This window comes from Lepidothrix coronata, unplaced genomic scaffold, assembly GCF_001604755.1.
Source record: "Lepidothrix coronata isolate B3197 unplaced genomic scaffold, Lepidothrix_coronata-1.0 Scaffold8, whole genome shotgun sequence".
NCBI lineage: Eukaryota > Metazoa > Chordata > Aves > Passeriformes > Pipridae > Lepidothrix > Lepidothrix coronata.
Genome location: NW_016690188.1, coordinates 4190737 through 4196736, shown reverse-complemented (window position 1 = coordinate 4196736; position 6000 = coordinate 4190737).

Sequence of the window (6000 nt, the reverse complement as noted above, 5' to 3'; positions counted from 1 at the left end):
AATTTGTTTTGGATTCTCATGTACTTCTTCATTTACAATGAGGATCATGAACTTGGGTTAAAGTAGCAGTTTCAAATGTTTTTATTTTGGTGCTGAAAAACTGGACACGACATGTCAATGTATGCTCACAGCCCAGAAAGCCAACCACATCCTGAGCTTCATAGAAAGAAAGATGGCCAGCAGGTCGAGGGAGGTGATTCTGCCCCTCTATTCTACTCTGTAAGACCCCACCTGAATTACTGTGTGCAGCTCTGGAGCCCTCAGCACAGGAAAGACCTGGACCTGTTAGAGTGAGTCCAGAAGAGGGCCACAAAAGTGATCAGAGGGGTGGAGCACCTCTCCTGTGAAGGCAGGCTGAGAGAATTGGGGTTGTTCAGCCTGGAGAAGAGAAGGCTCCAGGAAGGCCTTATTGAAGCCTTTAAATATACAAAGAGGGTTTATAGTAAAGGAGAGACTTGTTACCAAGACCTGTAGTGACAGGACAAAGGTGAGGTTTTAAACTGAAAGAGGATATTTTATATTAAGCATAAGGAAGAAATTTTTAATGATGAGGGTGGCGAGACATTGGAGCATGTTCCCTAGAGAAGCAGTGGATACCTCATCATTGCAGGTGTTCCAGGCCAGGTTGGATGGGGCTTTGAGTAACCTTGTCTAGTGAAAAGTGTCCCTGGCCGTGGCAGGGGAGTTGGAACTAGGTGATCTTCAAAGGTCCCTTCCCATCTAAACCATTCTATGATTCTATGAGGTTTGGTCTCTGCAATATAAGAAAGATATTAAGCTCTTAGACAGTGTCCAAAGGAGGGCAACGAAGATGGGGCCTTGAGGGGAAGTTGTAAGTTGTATGAGGAGCAGCTGAGGGCACTTGGTCTGTTCAGCCTGGGGAAGAGGAGACGGTCTGTTCAGCCTGGGGAAGAGGAGACTGAGGGGAGATCTCATTGCAGTTACAACTTCCTTGTTGAGGGGAAGATGGGGGGCAGGCACTGATCTCTTCTCCGTGGTGATCAGTGACAGAACCTGAGGGAATGGCCTGAAATTGTGTCGGGGGAGGTTTAGGATGAATATTAAAAGAAGGTTCTTCAGCCAGAGGGTGGTTGGGCACTGGAACAGGCTCCCCAGAGAAGTGGTCACAGCACAAGCCTGACAGAGTTCAAGAAGCATTTGGATGATACTCTCAGGAACATGACGTGGCTCTTGGGGATGCTCCTGTGCAGGGCCAGGAGTTGCATTCATTTGATCCCTTCCAAATCTGCATATTCTGTATTTCCGTGAAATATTCCTGTGAAGGGCAATGGGAAAGAGAGACAAAATAAGGGGAATAAAACCTGTTGTAGAAAGGAATATAAAGGTTCAGTGGGCATTACCTTCAAGAGCTTTGCCTAGGTGGCTGCACAAATAAAAAAGCCTCTGAAGAGAAGGAAATCCTGCTCCCTGTTCCCCATGAGATGCTTTTTGCTGCACACATGGACATCCAGCTTAGGCAGAACAGGAGGAGGCTAAGGAAGAGAAACTCCTGGGGCTTTCTTTGTGAGGTCTAGCAAGGAGAAAGAAGTAGAGAACCAACAGCAAACATAAAAGGCAGCTGAAGGATTAGCTGGAAGTACTGAGGGCAGTGTTACATTGCAGGTATGTGTGCAGTCACATCTGCAACTGCCAAATCTGGTGAGGAAAGATTTCATCATTCTGGTCTCTGCTCAGCCAGCACTGCTACGGGTTTTCTATTTCTGGTATAAAGGGGGAACATATCAGTTGTTCTGCTACCTAGAAGAAGGAGACTTATATTCCAGTAGGTGTGGAAATCTAAGTCCAAGACCTAAAGGAACCCTGAATTGAGAATTAAAGGTGTTAAATCACCTCAGCTGCTGCAGGGAGACAAGTAACCTCAGTGTGAGTGGGGTTGCTTGAGCTCCCTCCTGTGTCTACTTTTGTGATAAAGGTGAGACTCAATGAGAGACCTAGGCAGGGAAGACTTTAGTTGGCAGTTTAAAGTAATTCTGAAATCTCCTGTGCTGGTAAGGCAGTTATGAAGACAGCATAGGGGAAAGTCTAGCAAGAGGAATAAGAAATATTAGGTTCAGTCTGGGATGGGGAAAGTTAATTGCAACATAAAAGTGTTGTTATGGTAATAATGAGAAATCCACCTGTGAAAAGCAAAGTGTGAGGCTGAACCTGTTATTTCTAAAATTTACACAATAATCCAGTGTTTGATTTAATAAAAAAATTGGTTTAAACATTCTTTAAAGAAAAATTTAAAGATTTAAAGAGAAGATTGTCTCTGCTAAGGTATTGATGATTTTTTTGGTCTCTGTTCCCTCTGATTTTCTCTGGGACCAGAAATTTCAGTATTTCAGATCAGTAGTCTTTGAAGATGATATTTTAACCCCGTTTTATCCTTTTCCCCCTTCAGTATATTATAGAACACTGGAATGAATAACTTCTAGCTGATTTCTTGTTCTGTTTCTGTGTTACTTTCATTGTTTCTTTTGCCACGTCATCAAGCTTTCAGGGGTGAAAAAGTATTGAAAAGGTGCAATGCACGGAAAGGGAAAACACACATATTCCACAATGGAAAAAGAAAAAAAACCCTGAAATTGTTAGTTTCTCTGGGTTAAACTGCAAAATGTAGAAAGGAGAAAAGAGGGGAAGAACCTTTTCTTCCCTCAAAATAAGAAAATAGAACTTGTGATGACATGTGGCTCAATGAAGGGTTTGTGTGCCTTTAAGCTCCTATTTTTCTCGAGGTACTTGAGAGAGCTATGAGAAGCTGCCACTCCCAACAAAACTTGCTTTCAAGGATCAACTCTTCATAACTCTAAAATGTTCTTTTAAAAGGGTAAAAAACCCCCAAACACCAACCCACAAAACCAACCCTGTGAATGGAGAGCATGTTCTATCTTGGGATAAATTTGGGTCCAGGTGTCTCCAACCTCTTTTTTTTCACCCAGACCTGATTCGGTGTTGTCCTGTTGCCAGCCAGAGGGCGAGTGGTGTCAGTAACAAAGTGTGATCATTGGTCTCGTAACTGGGATGAGACAAATCACTTAGGTATCAAACTTCAGGTTTTCAATTCCTTAAAAAGGATACCTCTCTAAAAAGGAGCGTTAGTTCAAGCACAGCTACCATGAGGAGCAGAAGACTGGATGCTTTCTGTGGAATGTATAATTGTATAAGGGGATAGGAGGTGGGAAATTGCTCTGAACTTTGCCTTTGAAGTGGTGAAGCAATTTTTGATCTAGTTTACAGATGGAAAACTAGAAAAGAAGTTTTAAATTCTAGGGGGAGGGAAATCAGTGCTGGTTTGACCACTAGAACTATCACCATTATGTTTATTTGGATTACAGTCAACCCCTTCCAGATTAATAATCATAATAAAGCCTTTCAGCTTTATCAGACCATCTGATCTGATCTAACTTGTGGATGTGAAGATAAAAGGTTAATCCCCAGGGCCATCTGCTTTTCTTTACCTTTTCTGTCTGAAAGCCCTGAATTCTTGTCTTGCCTACCCACCTTTGGCACATGTCTCTTGTTGTCTTGTAACACTAATACTGGTTTACATCTGACTGTGCAGAGGACTGCAGTCTCTTTGAGCAGCAGCTGCCTATTCAGAGATGCTTGCAAGTTCCTTTGGTATTTCCTCTCCTCTCCTGGCAACTCCTCTCAGTATGATTTATGAAGAGCAAGCATAGCTGGGGGTGATGCGAAGTATCAACACCTCTGAATTCCAGTGATAGGAGCTGGGTAATTAATAACAACAAACTAGGAGTGTTTGCTTTGCATGGAGATCACGTAGCAGAGAAGTGTTGTTCTGTATTCTTTGGGAATGGGGGAAGTCAGTCCTAACACTTCCCTGTGTGGTTAAATCTGCATGTCATTTTCCTTAGATAATTAAGTAATTCCAGCCTTTCAAGGAGAGAAACTCCCTCCCTTTCCCCTGTTAGCTTGCAGATGTAGTACATGTACCTTGCGGCAAATCAATGCTAACTATATTACCATGCATTATTGCAGTAATGGAGTAGAGTGAGCCCAAGGAAAAATGTTCAACCCTTGCCGATTGCATTATGAGCATGAGGATCTTTTATGTAGCAGACTTATTAATTGCATTTTCATTTGTGTCCCTGGATTTTAACCCTTTTGAGATTGCTCTTCTGCTCATGAGTGCCACTAAAATTGACAAGGGTTGGACATGTTCAGAAAAGGGAGAAGGACAAGAGTGGTCTCTGCGGTACTGCACTGGAACCTGGATGTCTGTGACAAAGCTGAGGAATAGATTTAAACCACCACCAAAAGAATGAAGCTGTTTAATCACTTAGTAGAACACAGAATAAATATATGCTGTGTTTGGAGTAACAAATGTTATGGTCAGGTGGTCTTTCAAGGGAAGGGTTTGCCTTGAACCTTTTCAAGCCCTTCACGTTTTGGCCTCTCCACTTGTGTACTCATTGCCTGCTACAGGCTTTGCATTGCACGAAATACCTGTGCAGGTTTTTCCTCCTCCCTCCGCAGATGAACTCCTTGATTTGCCATTTTTGTTTTTTCATTTGCATTCTGAAGGCAGTGAACTTGTATGTTGTCTTTAAGTCATAATCTAGACTTCAGAGAGGGGATTGTCTCTTTGCTGCATTTGCAGGCCTTTTCCTGGAGCCTGACAGTAACTCTAGGCATTAAAGTTTAAATTATTATTAACTTAGTTACTGGCATTTTTATCATGGAAGTGCATGCAGCTGTGATGCCTGGCCTTTGCCAGCCAACTACTGAATGTTCATTACACTGAGTGCAGGCTACATGTTGTTCTTTTCATGGGGCCAGTATTATCTTTTCTAATTTCCTTTGGTGGTGTGAAACTTCAGTTAGTCCCTTGTGAGTTGAAGCTATTTGCCAAGACAGTCTACCAAAGGCTGCAATAGCTGCCACTTAGTTTTGTCCTTTTTTCTGTCTTAGAGGTGCTGGGAGCATAAATTTACCTGAGACTCACCCTTTCAGAATGTTTCAAATTCTGTTTACATGATATTTGATTCAACCTGACTCCTTTTAGGAGTTAGTTATTGCTGATTCAGTGCACAGGAGATCTGGGGACTGCCAGGACTGGCTAGGTAAGAAGCACCTGCCTACAGCCAGCCGCTTGCTGCTGTAGTTTTGTGTTATTTTTCTCTACTTCCCTTTTGTTTTGTTCTTTCTCACTAAATATACAACCTTCCCTTCATGCTCACTAGTATAAAGTCTTTCCTCAGTGCTGTAGTTCAATTTCTCTCTTGTTTGGGGTTCTTCTTAAAAGAGGGGAAGGAAACAGCCATAGGTGAGAATCTTAAAAGGTGGTGTTTGTTGTGGAAGAGAAAACAGCACCAAGCTGTCGCAGGTTGAACATCCTTCTGTGAAGTCCCACCATCAAAGCTGGGGTCACTGCCAGACATTTCTCTATAGCTTGCTAAGAAAATTCTGCCTTTGTGCACACACTCACACGCATCACTTTGGATTTAGCTTGAATAGAGGAGAAACAATACCAGCTCCTTTCCCTTCTAGGTCTATCTCAAACTTAAGGGGGAGGGGAGAGTGGAAGAGGTAAAGATTTGTCTGGAAGATGATACAAAGTGGAAAAAGTACCTGGGATGAGAACAGAGTCTTAATTGTAGAGAACTGTCGCTGTGTCACTGATCCTATCAGCTTCATTCTTCCAGTATGTGCTCTGTGGGGTGGGAAAAGGAACCTTATGTAATTTTTCTGTCTTATTTCTCAAGGAGAGGAGCAAGCATAGGGGAGGCTTCATGTTCACAAAGACTCTCTTTTCACAGCCAGGCAGTATTTGTGCTCTGCTTCTTAGCAGCTCATAAACTGCTAAGCCACCCCTAAACAGTCACAGATGTGAGGATTCATTAACAACCAGAAGTGAAAAGCTGATGAGAGATGTACAAAATTTCTAATAGTAAGGAGGATTCCTTTTCTCCATGGAATCTGAAAAGCTGAGGTGTACCTTGGGACAGGAAGGGAGATGAGGGTCATTTATTCTTT